Genomic DNA, 27,227 nt, shown 5'->3' with positions numbered 1-27,227 from the left:
ATTTTTCTTTTCTTTTCTTTTTTTTTTTTTTTTGAGACAAAGTTTCAACCCTTTTGCCCAGGCTAGAGTATAGTGGCGTGATCTCGGCTTACTGCAACCTCCACCTCCTGGGTTCAAGTGATTCTCCTACCTCAGCCTCTCGATAGCTGAGACTACAATTTTTGTATTTTAGTTGAGATGGGGTTGCACCATGTTGGCCAAGATGGTGTCAATCTCTCAACCTGGTGATCCGCCTGCCTTGGCCTCCCAAAGTGCTGGGATTAGAGGTGTAAGCCACCGTGCCTGGCCCAAATTTTCATTTTTTTGAATACAACTCAATGGTATATAAAAACAGAGTCTCCCTATGTTGTCCAGGATGGTCTCAAACTCCTAGGCTCAAGTAATCCTCCCATCTTGGCCTCCCATCTCCCAAAGTGCTGGGAGTACTGTTTTTTTTTTTAAGTACTGTTTTTTTAAATTGAATTATAGCTGTCTTTGAAGGAGTTCTTCAAATCACAAATATTTTCTCCAAATCTGTTATATCTCTTATCAAATTTTACTTTTATACTAATTCCAGGGAATTTACTTCTAAGCACAAACATGGTGTTTAATTATAACCATTATAACTGTTACTATTAATTTCTTTGGATTCCAGTAGATCAATGCCAAGTGGCTATTCAAACTGGAAGAGCTATGTACTTCCTAAATGTAAATCATTCACTTAAATTCAAGCAGATAAAAGTTTATTTCTCTTCTCTGCTCCATCCCTCCTTATCAGTGCCTCAGCTTCATCCACCTGCAAACAGAGTAAATGCTTTGTGTAGCACTTTAGAGTCCTTTAACCCCATCTCTTTCATACCTACCATGACGCAGTCCACTGTCCACCTACAAACAGTTCTAGTTCTGAGGCCATGTATTGCTAGCTAGAAACTACTACATTAATTTAATGAGTCCAGAGTTTCAGTTGGGAAGGATGAAAAAGTTCTAAAGATGGATGGTGGTGGTGCCTGTACTACAATACAAATGTATTTCATGCCACAGAACCACATACTTAAAAATTTTCGAAATAGAAAATGTCATATATATGTTACCACTTAAATTTTACCACACTTACAATTTTACCACAATTAAAAATTGCAACTGAAATATTTTGTACCATAAATTTATGCTCCCCAACCTCAGCAGCATCTCCTTGTTTTTTCTCAACTTGTATTCTCATGCTTAGCCAACTCTATGACAGACACTCCACTGCTTGTACTATTTCTGTGTATTCTCTTTCTTCAGTATCTGCTCTGGGGAACTGATCCAGGAGGGGGTTTGCAGCTCCTCCACTATGCAGAAGATTCCAGTACCAAGTCCCCTTTTCAGTTCATGCTCTCCTTCCTAAATGTCTAGATAACTACCTCCTTTACTGAAGAAGGGAAGATTGAACTTTATCTTGAAGGATAAGTAGGATTTCATTAGGCATCAAAAGGAGGGAAGGGATATTATTTCAGGCTTTGTAACAAGGAAATTGGTGGCAGACTTGCAAACTTCACTGTGGCTTATAAAAGTGTTCATCAGCGCCTGCCAAAAGCCTCAGGGGCTGCACTTAGAATGCAATCTAAATTTCACAGAAGGCCTGAAGGTTCTACCCCTCATCTCTTGCCACTTTGCTTTCAAAATATGTTCCTAAACTATGCTCCCTCTATCAATCACCCTGGTTTTGAGAAGGAAGTCAAGAAAAAATATTTTCATAAATTTCCACAGGAACCCATTATTTTTTCCAACTTTGAAATAACCATGCAGCTTCCAGAAAAGGCTCCTCTGAGACTTAAAGAAAACAAAACGTTGGTTCTGCCCCTGCCAGGTCAGACAAAGGATAAAGTACAGCCATTTACTTGCTACTAACTTGAGAGAGAAGGAAGGCTTCTCTATTTTTTGACGATCTGTCTGATCAAAATTTCTTCTAATTATCGTCTTTCTTCCCCCAAGACCCTAATGCACAGCTTGCTGGGGTAACAGAAGCGACTTGGGCCTTTTGTGTTGGCCCAAATACTCTTAAAGGCCAAATTCAGAATGTGGAAAGAAAGGATACCCTAAATAGAACGAGGATCTTCCTGTCTTTTGCAAATCATCCACTCTATGTATCCACCGCACCCACCACAGATAATGATAATCTTAAACATGCTGTTCCCTTTTTAATACCATCTCAGAAGTATATTAGAGTAATAAAATTCCAAAGAAAAAAGAATATTAGTAGATCCAAATTTACTCAGCTTTTCAATATCTTCGTAAGTTACTGAATTTGTGGTAGGAAATAAGGTCAAAGATAAAAAGGGAACTAATTTTTTTAAAAAAGGCTCATTTCCATTATATGCACTTTCGAATGGGTACAAAATAAATTATAAATTTACTTGCTTGGAATTTTCTAATTATCATCCTGGCATCTACATATTGTCAACTTTAGCAATCATGTTGAAACAAACAGGTCTTTGGTACTATGCTAACTATTATAAAATACCTATACTGTATAGCCTTTAAAATACAATACTTTGTCTATTCATCAGTAGCGGAACTTAAGATAAATAATCTTGTATTAGTAAACAGTTCACTGTTCATGGAGCATGGCTTATCTTCACATTCTGCATGAGATAGAAGAGGCAAATGTCATTTGCCACAAATGGGTAAGGATTCGAGTTTAGAACAACAGAAATTAGAATAACCCATGGCAAACTGGAAAATAATATTTTTTAAAAATAAATGCTAAAACTCAAAAACATTTAAAATCCCTTCAAAGATGTTGTATTCATTTATTTACAAAGAATTACTGAGCCCCTATATGGGACTGTATTAGAGACACATTGTTAGGCACTTGGGAATTTTTTTTTTATAAAGTCCCATCCATCACTTCAGCCACATCACCTTTTTCAGTTCCTGTGACCCTAAGGTCTTTACATATCACCAAGTCTAATTAGTCCCTGTGGGTTTCCTTTGACTACTTCTTCACAAACATAATTCCATATTCATGCAATGTCTTTTTTTTTTTTTTTTTTTGAGACAGAGTCTTACTCTGTTGCCAGGCTGGAGTGCAGTAGTGCGATCTCGGCTCACTGTAACCTCTGACTCCCTGGTGCAAGCGATTCTCCTGCCTCAGCCTCCTGAGTAGCTAGGATTACACACCTATGCCAACTAACTTTTGTATTTTTAGTAGAGACAGAGTTTCACCATATTGGCCAGGATGTTCTTGATCTCCTGACCTCATGATTCACCCACCTTGGCCTCCAAAAGTACTGGGATTACAGGCATGAGCCACCACGCCCAGCCCTATTTAATTTATTTTGAGACAGAGTCTCGCTCGTCACCCAGACTGGAGGGCAGTGGCATGATCTCACCTCATTGTAGCCTCTACCTCCTGCGTTCAAGTGATTCTCCTATCTCAGCTCCCCGAGTAGCTGAGACTATAGATGCACACCACCACACCTAGCTACTTTTTTTTTATTTTTCTTTTTTAGTAGAGATGGGGTTTCACCATCTTGGCCAGGCTGGTCTTGAACTCCTGACCTCAAGTGACCTGCCTGCCTTGGCCTCTCAAAGTGCTGGGATTACAGGCATGAGCCATGTGTGCCCAGCCTTATTTTTTATTTTATTTTATTTTTAAGCAGAGGCAAAGTCTTGCTGTGTTGCAGAGGCAAGGTCTTACTGTGTTGCCCAGGCCGGTCTTGAACTCCTGGCCTCAAGTGATCCTCCTGCCTCAGCTTCCCAAAGTGCTGGGAGTTACAGGTGTGAGCCAGTGCACCTGGCCAAAGATTTTAAAAGATGGTTAAAAAGATCTGTATGTAAGTTTGAGTGTACTTGCATAAATAAGCTTTTTTAAAAATAAGTTTTTAAAAATAAAAGATACTGTATATCCCTTTTAGTGATAAAATTACACAATAATGGGACATTTCCAAACAATCATTTCAAAAATGCTCTGTCTATAGCATACTTTTCTGCTGCTCCTGATTGTAGTTACTTTCTAACTTATTCAAATGTCACCTGTATCTCAAAGGGGCAGACTGTGTTTTCCAAATATATTTGCTAAGTAAGAACTTGCTAAATACTGACAGACACTTGTCTTCACATGAAAAGTTAGCAAATGGCAGGCGGTGGAGGGGACATTTATTTTTTGTAAAGAAAAAGATGCAATATCTTTAGTCTCACATCTTGTTTAAATATCATACCATTAAATAACTTATGTTTGTGGTCACTTATAAACAAGTATTGCCAGAATTCCACTATCTAAAATAATGTCATCTCAGTCCAATTAACCAGCCATGCTTAAAATGCTACGGATACAAAAGAGAAAAGTGAGCTTGCACTGTCCACTCTCTATTCTCACCTCAGAATTCCGCACCTATGCCCCATAGATTGGATGTATCTGACACATAGATGGAAAAACAACTGCCAGAAAAAGTACAAAAATATTAGGAATGCTAGGGCTGGTTCTTTTGAACTCCAAGGTCTAGTAACTGCTTCCTGTTGTCCAAAGGTTCATCTTTTGTACCCTGTAGGGCACAGAACCCTTCACAGAACATTGCTCTGTAGAAGGCGCCGCCTAGAATATAAGTAGTAGTCATGCTCCTAGACAGTGTTTCACAAGAATCTTGTACATTTCATCTACACACACTAAGTTAGTCCTAAAACTCAGTAAGTCATAATGCTGACATAAATATGCTATAGCGCCAATGTTAAAACTATGATGATGGCAGAAAGCAGGCGGAATTAACAGTAAATGCTACATGCAAAAAAATATTAATGATATTTGGAGAGGGGATCTTCAAAATGATTTCGGGTTAAATTCTTTTAACACTTTTTTTTTTTTTTGAGATGGAGTCTTACTCTGTCACCTAGGCCAGAGTGCAGTGGCGTGGTCTCAGCTCACGGCAGCCTCAACTTTTCTGGCTCAAGCAATCCTCCCATCTTAGACTCCCTAGTAGATGAGACTACAGGCACATGACACCATGCCAAGCTAATTTTTTTGTAGAGACAGGGTTTCACCTTGTTGGCCAGTCTGCTCTCAAACTCCTGGGCTCAAGCAGTCCTCCTGCCTTGGCCTCTCAAAATTCTAGGATTACAGGAGTAAGCAGCCATGCCTGGCCCTATAACTTTAATTTATATCTTCTACAGATCAGTCTAGATACGAAATCTACCTGACCCTGTAATTTGATTCTGGGATATCAACTATGATACTGAAAATTTCATTAAACTAAGGATGCCATTAAATTCTAACCTAAAAGTAATGATAATTTGATAAGCATATATGTGTTAAAAAATTAATCTCCATATAACAAAGACACAATTTTTTTTTAGACTTCAACCAGAAAAAAATTGCTTTAAATTATAAAATCCAGTGCTGAAGACACTGTCATCTCAAGCGCTCACAGTAGCAGGTAAATTGAAACAGCAATTGAGAAGGCAACATGGTAATATCTACTGCATGACAGAAAACTGCATACCATCTACCTGTGATGCTTGGGCAAGCTATCCTAACCAAAGAGCTATATGCAAAGATGAATGTAATGCCATTTAGAACAGAGAACAATTAGCATTCACCTAACAGTTTAACAAAACTATTTTTCTAATTATACCCTGGCACCCAAAACAAGGTCAGCTCAAAGCAAAAAGAAGGCATTCAAATATTTGCTGATTTGAATGCATTAATAAAGAAGCTTAGCTAAGCATCTAGGAACTTTTTGAGTACCCACTAACTATACTAGACCTGAAATTGCCCAATTTAAATTATGGTAATTTCCAGATCTACTACAGTATTATGCAATGATATTCCCAGTATTATGTCTTAGATATGTATTCATTAGATAAAATTACCATCTTAAATCAAAGTACCAAGTTTCCCATTCTTTTCCTCATTTAAATAATGAACTAAAGTTTTGGTACCTTCATAGATCAATGGCATTTTACTAGAAAATAACCTTTATTCTTATCATTGACATATAACTCACCTAAAACTATATTAGGATTTTACTATGTAAAATCCATGCCTGAGATTTTTATTCTATTAAAATAAAATTTTAATCTATGTTAAACATGACCGTTTATGTCAAAGGTGCTAAGAGATTGCTTCATCATTTGCACATTTTACAGTTTACATATGCATCAGTGTAAGCATATATGTTTACAACACATAACTTCTGTCAGTATCACCATTATTCCTATTAATCGAGATGCTGTCTAAAAGTCCAGGGATATTCAAAATAAATAGGAAATACTGATGATACTAACCACAACTTAAAAAGGGAAATCAGGCCAGGCATGGTGGCTGATGCCTATAATTCTAGCACTTTGGGAGGCTAAGATAAGAGAATTGCTTGAGCCCAGGAGTTCAAGACCAGCCTGCCAACAGAGGGGAAACTCCCTCTCTACAAAAAAAGTTAAAACATTAGCCGGGCATGGTAGTGCAACCTGGAGCAATCCTCCTTCCTCAGCTGCTCAGGAGGCTGAGCAGGTGAAGGCTGCAGTAAACTGTGATCGTGCCACTCCACACCAGCCTGGACAACAGTGAGATCCAGTCTAAAAGGCAAAAGGGAAATTAGTTCCAGTTTGCTGCCTAATTCTAATCACCCCCACCCCATTTTTCTCTCCCGGTTTCTGAGAATGGTTTTGCTTTTGGCAATTTTAGTTATTATATCATGCACTAATTTGGGATTAACAGCCTGTTATTTATTAAAATCAAGTTACTGGTTGAAGACTGTGTTCAACTTCTTTAATATGATTGTCACATTTGTTTAAAGCTCATTTGCCTGCCCTTTTAAAAGGTGTATTGCATTTGAAACCACAGTTTTCAATTTATCCTGTCTTCCTCCGTGAGATTTCGGCTCTTATCCATCCCTGATCATATTTTATATTCAAAAGACACAAGTACCTACATATACCTGCAGAAACACAGTTTCAATCTGCCCATGTCTCCTTTATCACTTACGTTAAAAGGAGGTACAGGCAGTTCATAATTAATTGAAGAGGAAACAAGGAAATGAAGTTGAAGTGGCACAGCATGTGCAATGCTCAATGTCAGTACAGATCTCTGAAAAGAACAGGAGGGACAGGCAGGAAAGTAGACTTTCAAACCAAAACAAATATGTATTTTAAAATAAGACTTTGGTTTCATTTCAAAAGATTATTGTTGATTGTAACTCAGCCCTATACCTTTCAAATTCCTTAGTGATTCTCAAACATTTTAAGAAGTCTGCTTAAGACTCTCTCTTCTCCTTACTGCTTCCATTAGGTGCTTTATCTAGCACATTCTATGTGCTGGGCTTTGTGCAATCATCTGGAGCACAAAGATGACCAGGACAAAAACCCATGACCTTCAACAATACCCAATCTAATGAGAGAAATCTGGACAAGAATGGAGCAAGAACCATATGAGATGTAAGCAGGAGCTGTGGAATTCTCCTTATCAAAGTGGGGCCTTTTCTAGAAGCAGAGACAGTGGAGCTGGAGCAAGGTGGTGTAGTCCCTGTTCTAATCCCATGATATGGTGCCATTCCTTATCTTCCAGTTGTTGAAATGGGATTGGTAATTTTAGTAAATTCCTTTAAAGTTTTCCTTAGCCTTAATTCTGTCAATCTAAATGTTAGTATGGGTTCTGTGCTGAGCCAAAAATCTGGGGACATAAAGTGAGTAAAATAGTTCCTTGGGGCTGGGAGTGATGGCTCAAGCCTTTAATCCCAACACATTGGGAGGCTGAAGTGAGCAGACAGCTTGAGTTCAGGATATCAAGAACAGCCTGGGCAACATGGCGAAAACCCCATATCCACAAAAAATCAGCCAGGCATGATGGTGTGCACCTGTAGTCCCAGCTACTCAGGAGGCTGAGGCAGGAGGATTGCTTGAGTCCAGGAGTTCATGGCTACAGTGAGCCACAACTGCGCCACTGCACTTCAGCCTGGGAGACAGAGTGAGACCCTGTCTCAAAACAAAAACAAAAAGCTTCCTGGCCTCAGGAACTCAATCTAGTTGGGGAGAGAGACAAGAGCCAACTGAAAATACGTTAATGATAGATAAAAATCACAGAGGGCTTCAAGAGCTCAGAGAAGACTAACGTGGCTGAGGGAAAAGGTTTATTGGAAAAGTGGTATTACAGTTGAGAAGCCCATTAATACTGAAATATTTTCTTCTTACACTAAAAAAAAAAAAAAAAAACAATGTCTTATGGCCATTTCTTGCCTCAACGTTCACACTGCTTCTGTATTTTATAACTGAAATGTCTATCACTAAACAAACTAATTGACTGACTGGGTAACGTGATTATATATCCATTAGTTTTTCCAAGTTATATTGTGAATGCAGAAGATCCCTGTTTTTTTCTTCTGCTTTCACCGCACAGCAAGGGTACAGTCACCTGTTGATAGGCAACAATTAATTTTAAATGGTAGAGAGTTGTAGAATTTGAAGTGTGATGTATGAAGAGAAACTGGAAGTTTGTTTTGAAATACTTGATTTTATTTTTATTGTTACACTTTACTTTTCCACAAAAGGGAAGCTAATATAGTTTAACAGACTATTAATATATTGAATTTCTATGGCATTTATTTGCAAAATTGTAAAGAATACAAATTTTATACATACATTTAAACCAGTTATTACAAATAGGTGAGGAGAAATTTAATAGTTCCTGCGTCAAACACAGGATCCAAGTCTGCTTCTCCCATAGTATTCCTCAATTCCTTATATTAGCCAAAGATGCATCACCTAGCCAGCTATCCAAGCTGGAAACCTCAGAGCTGTTCTTGACACTCTCTACTCCTTTACCCAATCTATACATCCAATTAATCACTAAGTCCTGGCAATTTTACTCCTATAAATTTCTCAATTCCTTCTCTCTTCTACATCCTTGTGCCAGTCTTAACTCAGAGGACTCATCATCTTTCTCCTGTACCATCTGCTCCTCATCAAAATGCCAAGGCTCCCACACCTTGCAACCTTCGCCCCTCCTGCAAAGTTCCATCAGAGTTATCTTCCCAAAATATATAAAGAATCATGTTGCCTGGAAGCTTAAAAATCTCAGATAGCTCCCTCCACTGCTTACTGGATCATGTCCCACACCTAACTTACAGCTTAGACTAACATAATCTGGTGCCATTTATCTTACAAATTCCAACCATTCCACTCCTACACCTAATCCCAATACTCTAGTTAAACCAATTTCTTGTATTCCAAACAAGTATGATTCTTTTAGTTTTCAAGCTTTTGTGTGTGATATGAAATATCATATAGGAGATCTCACTTGCTCCTAAAACACTGTGCAGAGCTATCTCCAAGGTGATGTAGTCCTGATTCTCTGGCCTGGCCACGAGTTCTCCCTTCTCTCTGTGCAATCACAGCACTTTGCAGGAACCTTTGTACAGTATTATGACCTTGCATCATACATCGTAGTTTCTAAAGTGAGCTTATTGAGAGCAAGACTATCTTTATTGGCCCAGCAAAGCTTTAGACATAAATCCTTAAATGTTTAAATGAATGTCCAGGTTGCCTGGATAAGTAAATAAATCTAACTAGACATGAGGAGACTCCATTTAATCTGCTCTCCACTAGAAATTTTATGCAGATACCATGCCCTTCCCTCTTTCTGCCAAGGTTTACAAACAATAAAAGCCTCTGGAAAGGTACGATGCCTCCGAGTAATTAAGAGGAAAAGCTCTGGATGGTTGAGAATACAGGCTCTTCACTTCCATGAGGCCAAAATAACTCAATGTTTCCTAATGCTAAAACACATATGCTCCCTAGGAGAGAAAGAGGCGGGCCCTGGATCAGCCTGTCTCCAATCAACTGTGCACTTCAGGTAGGCAAGCTATTAGATTTATTGGCTGCGCTCCTACCTCGGTCCTTCCAAGAGATGAAACCCCTACCCCCACAATTTTTTGTGACAAGGTGGCAGTGACAAAACCTGATAGGGAGTTGGCGTGCGAGTCCCAAGTACTGTAGCACCAGAAGCTGAAGGCTGAAACTAAATGAGCTCAGAGTCATGAACAAGCACTCTACTTCTTTTTTTTTTCAGACGGTCTCACTTTATCCCCCAGGCTGGAGTGCAATGGCATGATCTCAGCTCACTACAACCTCCACTTCCCAGGTTTAAGCAATCCTCCTGCCTCAGCCTCCTGAGGAGCTGGGATTACAGGCACGCACCACCTTGCCCAGCTGATTTTTTTATTTTTAGTAGAGACTGGGTTTCACCATGTTGGCCGGGCTAGTCTCAAACTCCTAACCTCAGATGATCTGCCAGCCTTGGTATCCCAAAGTGCTGGGATCATAGGGGTGAGCCACCACGCCTGGACACAAGCACTAGGCTTCTTAGAGTCCTCAAGTTGACTACAACTTTCAGTTTAGGATCACTCACCAGAATTTGTTTAAACGTTGAGAAGCATCACAGAAAAGACTTAGATGTACACAATCATAAGAAAGTAGAAAAATTCAAAGAAAAGCAATATTAATCATTTTTATAGTAATAATTTTACATCTATTCCATTTTTCAAATGGGGGAACAATCAGCTTTACACAAAATGCTAAACTGAGTTTCAATCCTAAAATCAGCTTAATCTTCACAGAAATATGTCTTTTTCTGAGATTAGACAAGACCCAGTGCATTCAGGGTGATATGGCCACAGACTTTTTCTAATGAACAGAAAAAATTATGCCTTTAATATTGCTTTACTTAAAAAAAAAGATGACCACACAACACACAGTAAGACTAAAAGTCCGCTGGATGCAGTGGCTCACACCTGTAATCCCAGCACTTTGGGAGACCAAGGTGAGCAGATTGCCTGAGCTCAGGAGTTTAAGACCAGCCTGGGCAATACAGTGAAACCCCATGTCTACTAAAATACAAAAAATTAGCTAGGCATGGCAGCATGAGCCTGTAGTCTCAGCTACTTGGGAGGCTGAGGCAGGAGAATCACTTGAACCCGGGAGGCAGAGGTTGCAGTGAGCCAGGATCCCACCACTGCACTCAGCCTGGGTAACAGAGTGAGACTCCTTCAAAACAAACAAAAAACACTAAACTAAACTAAAAGGTCCTTGGTTTCTTTATAGTTCTGTAGTTTCAAGGAATTTTAATGTATGAGTTAAATAAGCAGGTTGATTTTTATAGCACAGTTGTTAATGTACTATTACTGCCATCATTTAACATAACCACCAAAACATAAAAATCACACCAATCACCCTAAAGTTTTTCTTCCCAGAATATAATTAAGCCCACAAACAAGCAGATTTACCATGGTCACTTCCCTTTGCTCTCTTGTTCAATCTAAGTTTTGCACCACTTCATGCTCATCTCACTAGAGAATTAACAACGAAAATAAATACCTTGCCATTTGGCAAGCAATTTGGTTACTATTCCTCATCCATAACTGGCTGAATCCTAACTCTGCTTTAGCACCAATCATTATTCAAGCCTTAAAATAACTTCCCTCTTATAATGTAGTCACTGCCTATCACCCACTTCAAGATCTGTCTCAAATTAATCCTCCTCCCTAACCTCACAGACTCTTGATGACTTCTATATAATTTCACATCTCTTTCATAAATGGTACTCAGCTTGTATTATTACAGTATCTTCCCCCTAACACAAAGCACTTTAAAAAGAATCTTTCCAGGGTAAATTCTGTATTCCCAACAGAACATTGGGGTTGATTAATTTCAAAGTCATTTAGTTCCACATACCTGATAGATGAATCTTCTCTACAATATCTCTTACAAATATTCTATCTAATTTCTATTTGAATACCACGAGTGGTAAGAAAATAGTTTTTGAACAGGACATTCCATATTTAAAACAGTCTAATTACTAGGAAATTCATCCTTGAGTTCCATTATATAATCTATAACACAAACAGATACTAGCCTGCATTGGTTACTATTACTTACAACAGGTTCATTTTCCCTACTAGATTATAATGTCTTTTTTGAGTACTTTATATTAGTTCACCTTTTTAGTATAGTAAAATTCCTGTAAGGTCATTATTCATTATTTAAAATCTCCAAAAAATTGTAAAGAACAAAACAAAAGTGATCCTAAAATTTGAAATAACCAGTGTTATCTCTCTAGCAATTCCCTCTAGTATTTTTATGTATTATATAAAAAGCAAAATACAGCATATACAACACAATATACATTTAACATTTCATTGTGAGCATTTTCCCACATTTTGTGAAGATGTTTTTAATAGTTGTATAACTTACAATTCCATGAATGTACAGTAATTTATTTAGCTAATTTTTCTGTTGTTGAACATGTTACTAGCTTCCCACTTCTTTCTATTCCCACTAAAACACCTGATGCGATGTGATAAATCATTCACTGAATCACTCAGCAACTTTCTAGTGGTAGATTTCTCAAATTGGAATTACAGGAGTGAAAAATATTTTTAAAGTTATCAATAATGTAGCAGTTGTATTCTATCTGCTTATTACAAGTCAAGTGTATCCTACGTTCCATGGCCACAGCTGACTAGCAAAGGTAATCTATGACCAAAGCTTAGCCCATTGGAGTCTCTCCAGGGCATCCATAGTTAGAACTGTGTGTTTCTGCTGGGCACTGAGATTAAAGGTGGCCACGTTTTCTGCCATTCACAGAGGGATCCTAAGAGGCCACTGCAAACACCACGAAGCACACAGGCGGAATAGTAAGGATGAGAGGTTACACATCCAGAGGGAAGGAAATGTAGCTGTCCGGGGTCCAACTTCTTGAGAGGCCTGGACGAATTTACTGTCCCTGGTTTCCACGAGACACCTCTGTGTTGTTTTTATCCGTCCTGTTTTCTCTTAAATTACAGGGGGATTCTATTTCTTGCAGCCATGTGCTCTCTGATTATGATAAAATGTCTTTACCAAACTGTTTTCCAAAGAGCTCCATCAGTTTACAGTGTCATCTGAAGTATACAAGGGTGCCAATCCAAAATATAGCATTTGGAAAATTTCTGCCAATATAAAGCATGAATATTTTGTGTATTTCTTTGATTGCTAGTTGTATAATTTTTTTTCATGTATTAGTCAATGGGGTTTTCTTCCTTTTCAAACCGTTTATGCTCTTTGACAGTAACTAACCACCTGAGGACTTCTTAAAGATGGTAACTCATTAATTATCTTTTCATCTATTTAGAGTCTTATTTCTATACCCTCACTGCTACTGTGATAGTTATGTTTCCTATAATAATAATACTTATATTTTGCCTGGGTTAATGCAACGGCTAACTTGAAAAAAAAAAAAAAAAAGGACAAAAGTTAAGAACATAGAATTGAAGCCAGAACAGATCAAGCTATTTTTCCTAGTTCATCACATAATGTTGGCAAACTTGGAAATACTATGTACTATACCTCCTAACATTTGTATTTTTTCAGTGAGGATAAATCACTTATCTCAAATATTTGTTAAAGATTAGATGGATGATGACTATACTTTGCAGCCTCTGACAGAGAAAACACCAAAAGTTGGTATGTATTGCAATTAGAGTAGTTGCATCTTAACTTGCTCAAATTGAACTATATACACTTTGCAGCTACAGAAAACAGCTGTGTGTGATAGGAAGTACATGACAAACACAGGTGCAATAGTTTAAGCTCTTCAGGCAATCTGACCCAATGCTCATGTGCTCTGCAGTGGCAGTAAGACAGACAGAAATCATGAACCTGCTAGCAGCTCCTGTAATTCCTCTTGGTTCACATGAGTCACTTGGTGACTCTCCAAGTGTGAGGTCTCACCATACTGAGCTGAATTCTAGGACTCTATTTCATACAGCATGACCTCTAAATGTAAGCAAAGTAATTATTATATTTCATCCTCAACCCAAGAAGCAGCAATCTCTTCTAACGCAAAAAAAAAAAAAAAAAAAAAAAAAAAAAAAAAAAAAAAAAAAAAAAAACCCATACAGTGTTGGACTTAACGAGAAGAGAGTTGATCTGCAAAGCTAAGACTTCCTAAGGGATTTTTCAAGAGCTTTTTTGACTTCATGCAAATTTGGCTTTCTGTGCTGACTTTAGAATCTAAGTATCAAGAATAAGATATGGCAACTATATTGTGGTGGTGATAATAAAATAAAAGGTCTAACTGCTGTGGATGAAAAAGATGAAGAAGAGAATTCCGGCTGCATTGGAGATTGTTCCCTCCCATGTTTCTATCATTTAAACTGCCAGTTATCTTTTCAGACTATAAAACTGAAGACCTATTTCCAAAAGTTTTAAAACTGTTCAAACATTCCTCATTCTTTACAGGATACAGTAAAAACTTCTGTGCGAGGCAATATCTCCACTCACATATCCTGCCCTGCCTTAGCCCAAAGACTACACTTCTGGCCAGTCATGTCTCCTTGCTTAAGCCTCCTCAGACCAGAATTCCCAGCTGCACCTCACATGCACAGCCAAGGAATCCCTCCGCTCTGTACCCTTTATTCCTCCTCCTCTATGTCAATCACACTGAATGCAAATGATTAATACTCTCTTAGCTGAGCACTGTGTGAGTGTAGAGCATGTCCTGGTCCTGCTCTTCAGCCAGAATCTAGCAAGGGCAGAGTGGACACCAAGAAAGAATTTGTCGAATACATGAATTTGAGGGCTAATAGTCCTACCAGGCTTTCACTGCAAAGAGTAAAATATTTCGACATTCAGGGATTATTTCTTTTTTTTTTTTTTTTTTTTTGCTTTTGGGAACATTCAGGGATTATTACTGATGCCCATAATAGAACATCTCATCCATACTCATCATTGTTAGCACAACTTGAATTTTTGAACATAACCTCCTTCATACCCAGGATAAGCCCCCAAGTTCTAACAAATGGGGAAGGTTAGGTTTAGTGACTGGCCTAGAGACATCGAGGTAGCTAGCATGAGAGACTAGACTAGCCCCAGGTCTGCTCAACTTTGAAACTGCTGCTCTTAACTACTGGTAAATGCTTTCCCATGCTCTCCCAGTAAATTCTGACTTTGAAAAAGAACACATATTCAGGACTAAGTCCTAAAAGAAGAGTAAAGATGACATGCAGTGTGGTTTTGTAGCACTCAATATGATTTTTATATGATCCTGATGATTAGCTTTCCTCTATTTCTACTTCAAAAATTGGGGATAACAGCAACACACTTTCACTGTATCAGATTACCCGTGGCTGGCTCCTTATCATTTGTGTCTCAGCTTATGTGGGACTGCCCCAGATAAACATCGTCTGGTTACACAATCTAAAGTTCACCACCCTCAACTCCCTCCTTTAATACAGCTCATTTTGTCATCACAAACTTGCAACTATTTGAAACTGTGTTGTTTACTTATCTCTTTACTTTTGTATTATGTCTCTTCCCACTACTAGGTAAATTTCACTAACACCTTGTCCATGGTGCTTAGTGCCATATCCTCCACACCTGCAACAGTAGTGGCATAGAGTAAATGTGCAAGAAATATTTGATGAATGAATGAAAAGTTAACACTGAAGATACTGAATGTCTCCTTAAGGGGCAGGGTAGTCCTGGGCAAGGAGGTGCCTGTGGGTTGGTGCAGGGAGCAGAGGAAAGGGAGATTAACTACGCAAGTGCAGGCTGTATACCTGTGGAAAGGTCCACAGAAAGTTGTACTAACCCACAACAGGAATGTTGTATGCTGCCCAAGAGACAGATATGTCCTAAAGTGGACCACAGTTATCCCTCAGGCTCCCTCCCCCATTGCTCTAGGCTCCACAATGACTAGGCAGCCCTCTGATCATTTTACTTCACATATAGTTAGGGATAGAAGGTAGAAAAGCTTGTAAGTTAAAAAACATAAGTATCCAATTGTCTTGGCAGTTATGTTTTTTAAAAGGTTGGTATTGATAAAGACAAACTGTTTCTTATGGCTTTGATTATAGAGAATCATTTTCCAAAGGTGTATTCATCTAGGCATACTGAAAATTTCATCTGTGGACTTTTAGGGTAACATCTCAATGTTCTGCTCCTCTTAAGGACAACAGTGTAGGATCGTAAGCTGACCTTGCCCTGTGTCTTTGCATTCAACATGCAATACCCAACATTAGTTGTTTCTGTAACTCTCAGGTTTCCTGACCTTGGAAAAGTTGCTTAAATCTTTATAGGCCTCATATTCTTCTCTAAAATGAGGGTTTTAAAAAGCAGGCAATCCTGTTTAGATTGGGACCCTTAAATTATGTGAAAATAAACATCTAGCGATATATAACAGGGATCTAAAAATATGAAAGAGATTCAGTCTGTTTGCCTTATGGGAACATACTGTGTCTCATAATTTCATTAATCTGAGTTCAGGACAAATAAATTGGTAAAAATAAAAAAAGAACACAGGATTTAGCCAGACAAGGAAGGAAAGAAAGGAAGTAACTACTACTTACACTGGAAGTCAGTAATTCAACAGGTTTGTTACAAAAGAACAATTAGCCCTACAGAGTGGCGGTTATTTGTAAAACACGGAACTTAGTTCTAAGGATAAGGTATGCTAGTCACCCTCATGTCACTCCATCAAGCTATTTCTGGGGTTAAAGAGCCAGCAATTGAGCAAGAAAAGGTTAAGTGCCATAACAAAGCTGTTCAAAGAATCTACATCAACCTGCATACACCCACTCATTGCCAATTTATGGAAAGTTTGCCTTTTTATTTTACAGAAGCTCAAGAGCAGTTATAAAATCAGAAGACGATGACAACTCAGAAGAAACAGCTGCCGATAAGCAAATCAATTGGCAAACATATAGAGAAAAATCCTGCCAAATGAAACTAGCTTTGAGCTATAGCTTTTGTATAAGTTCACATCGTTCACATGCATGCTTTATAGGCTCCCCATCCTGTAAATGTACATTTAACACAGCAAAATTGCAAAACATGCAAAATTGTGCTGATGCATATGATTAACTCATTCCAAGCATTTCTTGCACCCATGGTAATATGGAATTGTAGGAGAAAGCAAGAGGGCAATTTTCAGTACATCTATTTCTTAAAATTATGAAAAATGCAAACAGATCCAACCCCAAGGACATGTGAGCATAGCAGCATTAGCAGTGACAGCAACTGCAGGTGCCCCTTCACTTCAAATCCCTAGTGCTCCATCATCTCAGACAGCTCAAAGGCCAAATGGACCACAAGGGCCAAAAATACTTAAATGCATTATAAATCTGTACCTCGAAAGCAAAGAAACTGAAGGACTCAATTTAGGCTAGGCAGAATGAATGTGTCCAGAAAACATAGTAAGAAAAACTAAGAAATTTAATCGCCATTAATTAGGTTTACAGTCTACATGTCTGAATGCGTTAGGTCATGCAACAGTCCAGCATAATGTGTTAAAGGAAGGAGCAGAAAGACTTGACTGTGCTGAACTAGTGGTGGCTGATTTGCTGTCAACTCACTGTTCATGGATTTGAATCACTCTAACATTTTGGTCAAAGTTTCATATTGTCATCTACATAACGCTTTTACATGAAATAACCAAATAAGGTTAGTTTTACATATTTACAAACATAAATGTAATCTCCTCATGTAGTAAAGTCTTAAGTTGTACTGAAGAATTGAAAAGCATCAAGACCTCATACAGATGGAAAAACTGGAAGAAGACAGACTTCTCAGAAATCTAGCACCTGTCTTCACTCTCACAAATAAGGATAGAGAAAATCAGAAAACAGTGGTTCACAGTAGACCCGAGAATTTAATACATTCTAAATTCTAAATTCCTTACTATATGAAGCTGTGTGCATGGTGGCAGGGCTCACTGCTGACAGCGCTGTGAATGGAGGTGGACATCTCACCAGGTCCTTCAAGTACAGGACAGTTATATGACCGTGTACTCCTGTCCCGCAGGTACCCTGGTTGGGATCACAGATGCTCCAGGGACTGTCCCTGCTACCCACTCCTCACCTACTTCTGTAAAGGGCTACCCTCAAGAACCACTAAGTTTCTTGTTAGTGGGGGACTGACAAAGCTTTTTAAAAACATTTTGAAAAATCTGTGGTTTTATTACTTATTACTCTGGAAACTTGGTCAAGAAGGTTACTAATATACTTACACATGAAAATACATATGTGCATGCCAACGCTCAAAGTGCTGAGATATATTTTAACATTAACAACCAATTAAAAATACAATCTTAAAACTTTGCCTCAACAACAAAAAGAGTAAGTAAATTCACCAACACTAGAAACTTAACAAGTGTACAGATTTATCTTGCCCACCTCAATTGCTCTAAGTAACCACATCCCAAGCACATGGATACCACACACTTCACACCCATTCACTCACAGCCTTTTTCTGGATTCTAAGATAATGGTAATTAAAGCAACATGAACACCTAATCATACATAATGCTTTCAAATTACCTACTTTCCTCCCAAACCTTATATTGCTTATGAAAGACTGACATTTATGGGTGAAAAAAATTATCCCAATACTATTATATTGGCTTAAAAATTTTTAGATTATGCTAAGGAAATTTTAAGGCAGACATATATCTACTATTACTAAAAGATGCTTCTTAGAACTACTATGTAGCTAAACTAATTTTGTACATTAAGAAGAAAACTTTTAAAAAGTAATAATAATGATGTATAAAGACCAGTAAGCACAAAAGAGGGTAGGAATTTTAAAGTCAACTACAATTAATACCAAGAACTCATAACTAACAGTCAGGCCTAAAAACCTGTTCTTGAAGTAAGAACATGAGTCCTTGGCTAATATGAGGTTATCTAATTTTGTACTGTCATTTAAAAAAGAAAATGAAACAATTAGAGCCTATTAGCAATAACGTTTTCCAACTCTCGGGGCAGCCACTGGCATGAATGTCCAAGATGACAGCAGCACAGCACAATTAGAAGGACTAAACCTGCAGGAGTCAAGTCTTTCCTTGCAACCTCTCCTCTATCAAATAAAAATGGCAGACCCAGTTAAACTCACAGAGCACTGGCCCTATGGTTTCAATGATAAAAAAAAACTTACACAAAAGAAGTATCCAGAGTATAGACAGCACTCTTTTTGTTTTTTCACATTTATATTTTGGGGCACAGTTTTGGGGAAGGGGATACAATGCTGCCTTACAAAGGACATAGAAGTCCCTTGTTTGAGCTACCAACCTCTTAGCCACACAGAAAAATGTCAGTCATCCGTTTGTTAGGACCCAAATCTCCTTCTACTGCTCACAATATGCAACACACATTTTAAGGGGCTGTGGAAATAGAAAAACAAAGGAAGCCCTTGAAATAGAAGCTGATCTTCCTCATCTTGCCCTTCCTTTACCACGGTGCCTGCATGCATGCCTTAAAGCACTGCCACATTGTTTCCACATGCTCAGGCCCTTGAAACTTGTGCCTAAGCATTGCAAAATAAAACTGCATAAACATCACATTTGAAAACATCAGCTAGTAATGATGGGTCAATCATGTGGGTCAGAATAATCATTAATTAAATCATAACCTACAAACGTCCCTGACCCGAGATTTTTTTTTTTTTTTTTTTTTTTTTTCCAAATAATAAGAACAGGCATTGAACACGTTGGGGCCATGGGCGTATTTCAGAAAGAATACCAGTGTAATTCATTCTGAAAAACCATTAAAAATGACTGTCCTTTTGCCACTTTCAGGAGTCACAAAACAATTTCACAAGCAGAAAACAGTTTAAAAGATTAAATTTTTTTTTCATTTTCCAAAACCAACATGTAATTGTACAGGCATTATTGAACTGCATAAAATCAAGACAAGAAAAGTGTGTAACGCTGGAGATTTCTTTCAAAAGAGCTTAGAGCTCCCTTTCCTCGGACCACATGGAGATAATGCCCCCACACGAACGGACTACAAACTGGATACATATTGCCAGAGTTACTTACCTTATAAAAGCTAAATTTATTCCTCTTGGCCAGAATTTGCAAATGGTTGAAGTAAAACTCCCTTCATTTATTCTTCCAGTGAGCCAAAGCAAGCTTCCCATTAACCCAGTCCATTGCAGATAATTTCACCCAGCACAGGCTCCCCTGCTTTCCCCAGTTCCAAGCCCACAATGATAATCACATTCCGGTGGGGAGTGAACAGATGGTGGATTCCATGGTAACCAGCCCTCCTAAGGCGATTGGTAGAAGTGTGTGACTACTGCTTATTGGGTAACAATCGCTGTCTTTGTGCTCCAGCCTTGCAAATCCTAAAGGAAGGAACATATATAGCCACTCACATGTGCAGGGCTTGCCTAGCAGGTGTTCGGCTATTTAAACAAGGCAATGCAGCCCAACTAAAAGCTTTCCAGCAAATTTACCCTTGGTGTTACAAACTCCTGACATTTCAGAGAGCTAACTCTGTTCATTCAGGGAGAAAGGTCACAAGAGGCTGGACGTGACAAACAGAAAATAAAACTTCAAAGTTAACTTTAAAAATAAAGCATTCCAGAAATCTAAGCTTCATCAGCAAGTTGTTTCATGATTTGCAATCCACATAAGAACTGAAACTGCTTTTATGGGGATTTTTTAAAACAGATCTAATATTCAAATTTGAAAAAAAAATCTTAGTTTAAAAATAAAGTTTTCAAAAATCAACTGTGTTATAAATTAATTTCTGGGCAAACATACATTCATTTTTAGTGCGTTAATTGAATTTTGTGAGGACAGGTGGTGCTGGACATAAAATTTTCATCTAAAAAAAAAATAAAGAAAAAAAATTAAATTTTCATCCAGAGTTTTACCCAATTATAGGATTAAAACATCCTAGTTTTATACTATCTACTGTGTTGAATCTGTTTCAGCATATGAAGGTTAAATACTGATTCTGCAGGAACAATTGCCCACGCCTGGTCCTCATGAAGGAATCAGAGATTAAGTCACTGGAAGATCAAATTGACTGAAAACCAAATATACCACACCAAACCAACTGTTAGAGGTAAGCTATAAATCTAGAACATATAAACTATAGGCACTCAAAACGTCCATCATCAGAACCAGCCTGAGCAACATAGTGAGACCTGGTCTCCACAGACATTTTTTTAAAAAATTAGCCAGGTGTGATGGTGTGCACCTGTAGTCCCAGCTACTCAGAAGGTTGAGGTGGGAGGATCGCTTGGGCCCAGGAGGTCAAGTCTCTGGTGAGCCATGACTGCATCACTGTATTTCAGCCTTGGCGACAGAGACACCCTGTCTCCAAAAAATAAAAAAAGAATAAAACATAAATGGCAAGAAAATTAGGATAAGCCAAAAAAGAAAATGAAACAAAAACTGTATATTGTGACTAGACTTTTAGTATTAATTACCGCCTTACTCTATAATAACTCCGTATCTTAATTTCAAATTTCTTTTCTTGGCACAAAGCAGAAATGAGACACAAATACCAAAAGGAAAAAGACAAAAATTATTACTAGCAGATGATACGATTCTATTCCTCCTAAATAAAAAGATCCATTTTATAGATGCCTACCTACCCTCAAAAAAAAATTAAATTAAAAGAATCAAGTAGGATATTATTTATAGTACTAAAAGTTTAGTGAGGTAACCATATACAAATATAGCCATATAATGCCTTTATAAGAGCAAAACTATCAGAATACCAGCAAGACTGGATTTATAATGGCAACAAAAAGTATAGAAGTAATATTATATAGAAATGTATGTGAACTATTTGGAAGGGAAAAATGAACTGTGAGAGAAATAAAGGAAAGCTAACAGAGATATAATATGTTGAAGAATAAGACATACATTTTATAGATGCCAAGCCTTCAGAGTTTACCAAATAGTCTCCTAGTAAAATTTCCAGCATACTTTAAAAAAATCAATTTAACAAAGTGACTCTACAGTTTATTTAAATTTTTAAAAAATAGATGAAAAGATGAAAGACAACTCTACATGAGGAGTAATAGTAATAACGATGGGTGAAGTAACTGTATCATGTTTGTAAAACATCTTATAAATACCATGAATACATTAATACTTCCCAAATATATGACTCCAGGACAAACCTCTTTCCCTATGAATTCCACACTCTTACATCTGACTACCTATTGAACATCCTTGACTTGGGTGTTTAATAAGCATCTCAGATACAACATTCCAAAACCCAATTCTCCATTTAATCTTCAAATCTGGTCCTCCTGTATCCTTCCTTGTTTTTGGAAATGGCAACTCTATCCTTCCAATCACTCAGCCTGGGAGGCCATCCTTGACTCCTCTCTGACATTTTATATCCAACTGTCTCCTCTTGCCCTGGGTATTTCTTCAAATCCAGCCACTTCTTACATCTCCATCATTCCCCCTTGGTGTAGGCCACACCATCTCTCACCTGGATGCCTTAACTTTCTAATTAGACTCCCTGCCTCCATCTTGTACCCTACCGGCTAAAATACCACACAGATAAGGTCAATTTTTTTCATAAAATTGGCTTTCTCATTTCAATGGGAATAAACATCCCAATCTGTATGATGCCTTAAAAAGCCCTTGATAACTTGACCCCACCCACATTAACTCACTCATCTCCTATAACACCCTCCTGACTTCCCTGAGCTCACTAGGCGGAGTCTGACAATTTTGTTCTCTCCTCTGCACTTTCTCAGTAAGTTAGACACTGATGGTGTTTATCACAGGACACAGTTATTTGTACACATCTCTTCTTCAGACTGTGAGCACCTCAAGGCCAGGGACAGTGTCATTGTGAACCCTGTGTCAACAGCAAGTCAAGGTCCTTGTACATAGTGTGAATTTAGTAAATCTGATGAATGACTAAAGACTGTTTTAAATTCTAGTGCAAATTTAGAGGTACCTAAGAATCCAGAATTAGAAGAATGGTGACGCAAATATACAAATGACACACTATCATGAAGTTATTAAAATATGGTCACAAAGACTATGTGTCAAAGGGGAAATGTTTATATTAACAAGTACTGTTTACTGGTCCCTAATATGTGCTAGACACTATAATAAACACTTTACACATATTTTATATAAACCTCACTGGGCCTATGAAGTAGGTATTCTTATCTGTATTTTTTAGGTATAGAACTGAGATTCAGAATTTAAGCTCTTTGCCCTTGGTCTCACTGTTGCGACAAGAACCTCATTTGTCTGAAAGCTTGGATCTAAGTCATCTAAGTCGCTACACTGCACATCTCCCAGAAGTGGGAGAAAAAATAAAATACAAACTGAATACCCACTATGAATAAACACTATGCATTTGCAATGATATAAAAGTTTTCCTTTTTTTGAGACAGGGTCTCACTTTGTCACCCATGCTCAAGTACAATGGCAAGATCTTGGCTCACTGCAGCCTCAACCTTCCAGACTCGAGCAATCCTCCTGCCTCAGCCCCTCAAGTAGCTGGGACTAAAGGCACGCGCCACCATATTCAGCTAATTTTTTTGCATTTTTAGTACAAATGGAATTTTACCATGCTGGCCTGGCTGGTTTCGAACTCCTGAGCTCATGCAATCTACCTGCCTTGGTCTCCCAAAATGCAGGGATTACAGGCATGAGCCACCTCACCTGGCAGAGAAGAGATTCTTAGGGACAAAAGGCCAGGCTTACCTAGGCCTCAAAATTTTCAGAGTACCTGTGTGGAAGAAATATTGGACTTATTTTCCTACTCCAGTTTCTAAAATTTTTAATATCAAATTATAACATACTAAAAATATATTTACTCCTCCTATACATATTTTTTAATGTTCACTCCACCATGTTCTTGGGAGGATCTACAAACTAGTGAGACAATAAAAATCCTAAAAAGAATTGGCTCACAGTTTTTCGAGAATTGATTCCATGGGAAAAAATTACTCAGAATTACTCAGAAAGGAAAAATAAAGGCAGATCTAAGAAAGGTGAGTAAGGAGTAGTAGTGTCCTCTGCAGCTCCAAGTTCACCTCTGAGTGTCCTGATATTGTCTTCATCATAACTATCCCCTCAAACCACACTGCCCAGAATCTAATAATAGGGCCTGAAACCTAAGTGGGAGAGCATGTGACCAACAGCCAACAATCCCCATAAAAGTTCTTAAGATAAAAAGGTGTTGGAAGCAGAAGCCTGATAATTTATCTTCCTCAAATACTGGGCAGGTGGCAACTTTTCAATCTGCTGTTGCAGCTATTGTGCCAGCTAGGCAGAGATGGAATAATCTTGGGAGTGTTGCTCCATTTCCATTCGTGACTGAATACGCCTAATTCTATCTGCTTTTATTCCTCCTTTCTCTTTCCTTTTGTATGAGGCTTTACCCAGGAAGTCAGAAGTTCCCAAACTTTTCAAATCAGAGCATCTCAGTAATTTCTGCACAGTGCCCCAGGGCAGGAGAAATTCCTTAGAGTTCCATTGATTAAGTGGTTTGGTACAAAAAAAACTAATAACTACCTTTGACTTAGCAATTTAGCACCATTTGACAAAATACAACAAATAATAATTTCAAGAAAAAATAATATTTTTATTCTATTCTTAAATCACTCCTACTATTTACTAATGGGATGTGGGTGGACCCTACCCACCTCTCATACCATAGAGGTTAAACATTACAAACCTATTAAACATTACAAACCTCATTTCCTCTCCCACAATGATTTGTACCCACCAAATCCTCGACTTTGCGAAAATATGCCACTATGGAAAGAAATATAGTGCAACCAAATATTATTTAAAAGGGAACTGTCTAGAGGTAGGAGTTTATACAATATTTGACAGATGTTGCTGTTTTTCCCTGGAAATTTGTAAATACCCTGCAGACAGCAACCCTGTGAGTTGGCAATGATACCCAAAGCACCTAAGAGACTAAGGGCTTAAACACATAACTCCCAAAATAGGCACATATTTTGGGAGTTATGTGTTTAAGCCCTTAGCCTCTATGAAGTCCAACTACAGCGCCCTAATTATAAATTCAGAAACCTAGACTCTAGTTCCTGTTTAGCCAGCTCTATGACACAGGCAAGCCATTATTCTGTCTGGTCCTGGGCTCATCAGTCACAAAAGGGGGACACTGGCTTAGGCCATTTCCAAAGTTCTCCTTAGCTCTAAAATAATGAGAATAAACATCAGAGGAGAGTCTTACTGAGTCAAGAAGAAGAAAAAAGGCTGAAGTAACAAAGACAAGAAACGTTTATTTTCCAGAAGGAAATAGCATAGTAAAATTTAAAATAACATACCTCTGCATACTATCCTCATGTGTGGTAGGAATGAAAGGCCTGAGCAGGAAGTATTGCTCAAATGCCAGTTGAAACGGCAACTGCACTTGCACAACAATGCCCAATTTAGGATGTACTTTTAGTAAAAATGCCACAAGCTCTGCTACTGGTTTCACTTGTCTTTCCATTTTTGCTGAAATTCCTTCTTGACAAATGGTTTATATTATGAATTGACCAGATATTGTTACTGTTATCTGTGACTATGAAACAGATTCAAATTACCAATCCTAATTGGGGATCAAACATATCAGTGAACCCAAAAAGCCTAAACAGCAGAGCTAACGAGTCACAGACACTGAAACCATAAAATACAATACTATAAACAGGTGGTATCTCCTTAGATATTTTCTATATATTACCAAGAATTTTTGCATTTTTGGTTAATAGTCTATGAATTTTTTGTTTTAATTTAATAGATTTTTAAATGATTCATTTCATAAAAGTGATTTAGAGCAAAAATGTATTTGCAGGGTACAGAGTACTTTACAAGGAAGATAAACCACTTGAAATATTAATAAATTGAACTTCTCTACCCAGTTTGCAAGGGGTTAAGGTTAAGAGTCTAGCCCGATTTGATGGAAGGAATTTTTTTTTTTAGTGGCCCATCATTCCTCTGATATGGTTAGCATTTCAGAGAAGTACTTGTTGTTCCAGGACTTGCCCAAGTATACACTGCCAAAAATACAACAAATATTGACGAAGAAAGTCTATGTGAGGAGGTCTTATATTTCTAGCCCTTTTCCATTCAAGTCCAACCATCAAAAAACTCACCCAGATCTATGAATGCTCCAGGGATATTTTTAATTAAAATTGGAAAGATAGTGTCTTAGTCAAATAAGAATAATGAGATTTAGTTCTTCACATCATTAGATTGTTTGTCTCTTCATTAGAGTAATATTCCCTATCCTTCCAAATTCTTAATATCATTCTAAAACAAAGGTGGGAGGAAATTACACAAGCACCTAGGCCTTGCCTTCCACACTTACTATCCATATTTTTTTCAAAAAGTGATTAATAAATAATTGGAATCTAGATATTTTAATTCTTCTTTCCTTAAGAAAATTTCTAAAATATATGAAAGTGAAGACTCTACAAGGACATACGTAGGAGGACATAGGTATAACATGTATATTTATGTTTATGCATTAATTACATTAATAAATCTAAAATATGTGTGGAGTGTAAAGCAGAAAAAGGTCTAATAATAAAGAACGTTCTATAAATGAGGCTTGTGTAATATGCAAAGTTCTAAACACAGAAAATAAAAGCATATGCTAGGCCTTTTTCTTGATGAGTTTTTGATATGTTTGAGAAATAAAGACGTTTACCTCTTGTAGGGGGTTGGGGAGAGGAGCTAACAAGATAAAACAGATGTATAGCATCAGGTAAACAGCAAAGACACATCATTCTGCAAAAGCTAACAAATTACCAACATTAAGAACCTTCTCTTTCATGTTTTACGGCTGAGACTGGGCCAGAACAAAAACTATGACAATTCAAACTTTGTGCTGATAAAACCTGATGCTGAATGGTTACTCCTTGCTGCTCAAAAAAAACCCCTAAAGGACCAAAGCATGCAAACAACTACAGCTTTAGGTCAAACTTGAAATCAGTTTCACTCAAGTTCTACAGGGTTGCATTTTTGAAGAGAGAAAGCAAATTTAGCAAAAATGTAATGATCAGTTGAATGTTTATTGTTGATACCAGGGAGTTATTTATGACCTCTTATTTGATCTTTTAAAATCAATTCTAACTTTACTTTTCTACCCCAAGTCCAAACCCCAGAAAGAATAAAGCATCGAAAAGAGAGGGAAGCCAAGCTCTGTCCCTTCAGACTAGGACTGAGGTGTATGTAATTACGAACATTTGATGGTATCTGAATTTGAGGTTTTGTGTGCAGCAAGGATGTGTGTGCAGGGTAGGTGGAGCGTGTATGTGAGCATATGCATGTACACAAATAGATGTGCAGCATCTATTTGATATGCAAGGCGGGTGAGATCAGTGTGTGTGTGCTGGAGGATATGGGAGGAGGTGGTGGAGGGGGTTCTGAAAAGCTTCTTAATCTGCCCTCCAAGTTTTATGTCATAAATGCTCTGAGTTCTTTTCTTTCTTCTTTTCTTCTTCTTTTTTTT

At 37.8% G+C, this 27,227-nt stretch overlaps 1 protein-coding gene across 7 annotated transcripts in view; it reads right to left on the bottom strand.

Annotated features, from left to right (window-relative positions):
- The window catches only part of FGD4 (FYVE, RhoGEF and PH domain containing 4), a 237,048-nt gene that overhangs the window by 125,263 nt on the left and 84,558 nt on the right, over positions 1–27,227 (bottom strand). The window contains exon 1 of one of the 7 annotated variants that reach the window (XM_037731182.1): positions 19,799–20,971. The exons of 4 other annotated variants lie outside the window; for them this stretch is intronic. The gene's annotated coding sequence lies outside the window, so the exon portion shown is untranslated. Of the gene's footprint in view, positions 1–19,798; positions 20,972–27,227 lie in introns of those variants that run through there. 2 more of the 7 variants (XM_017507906.2, XM_017507909.2) reach the window with 2 other exon arrangements.

The sequence above is a fragment of the Cebus imitator genome, unplaced genomic scaffold, assembly GCF_001604975.1.
Source record: "Cebus imitator isolate Cc_AM_T3 unplaced genomic scaffold, Cebus_imitator-1.0 Scaffold385, whole genome shotgun sequence".
Taxonomy (NCBI): Eukaryota; Metazoa; Chordata; class Mammalia; order Primates; family Cebidae; genus Cebus; species Cebus imitator.
The sequence above is the reverse complement of the archived record's forward strand: the minus strand, read 5'-3'. Positions and strand labels throughout refer to the sequence as shown.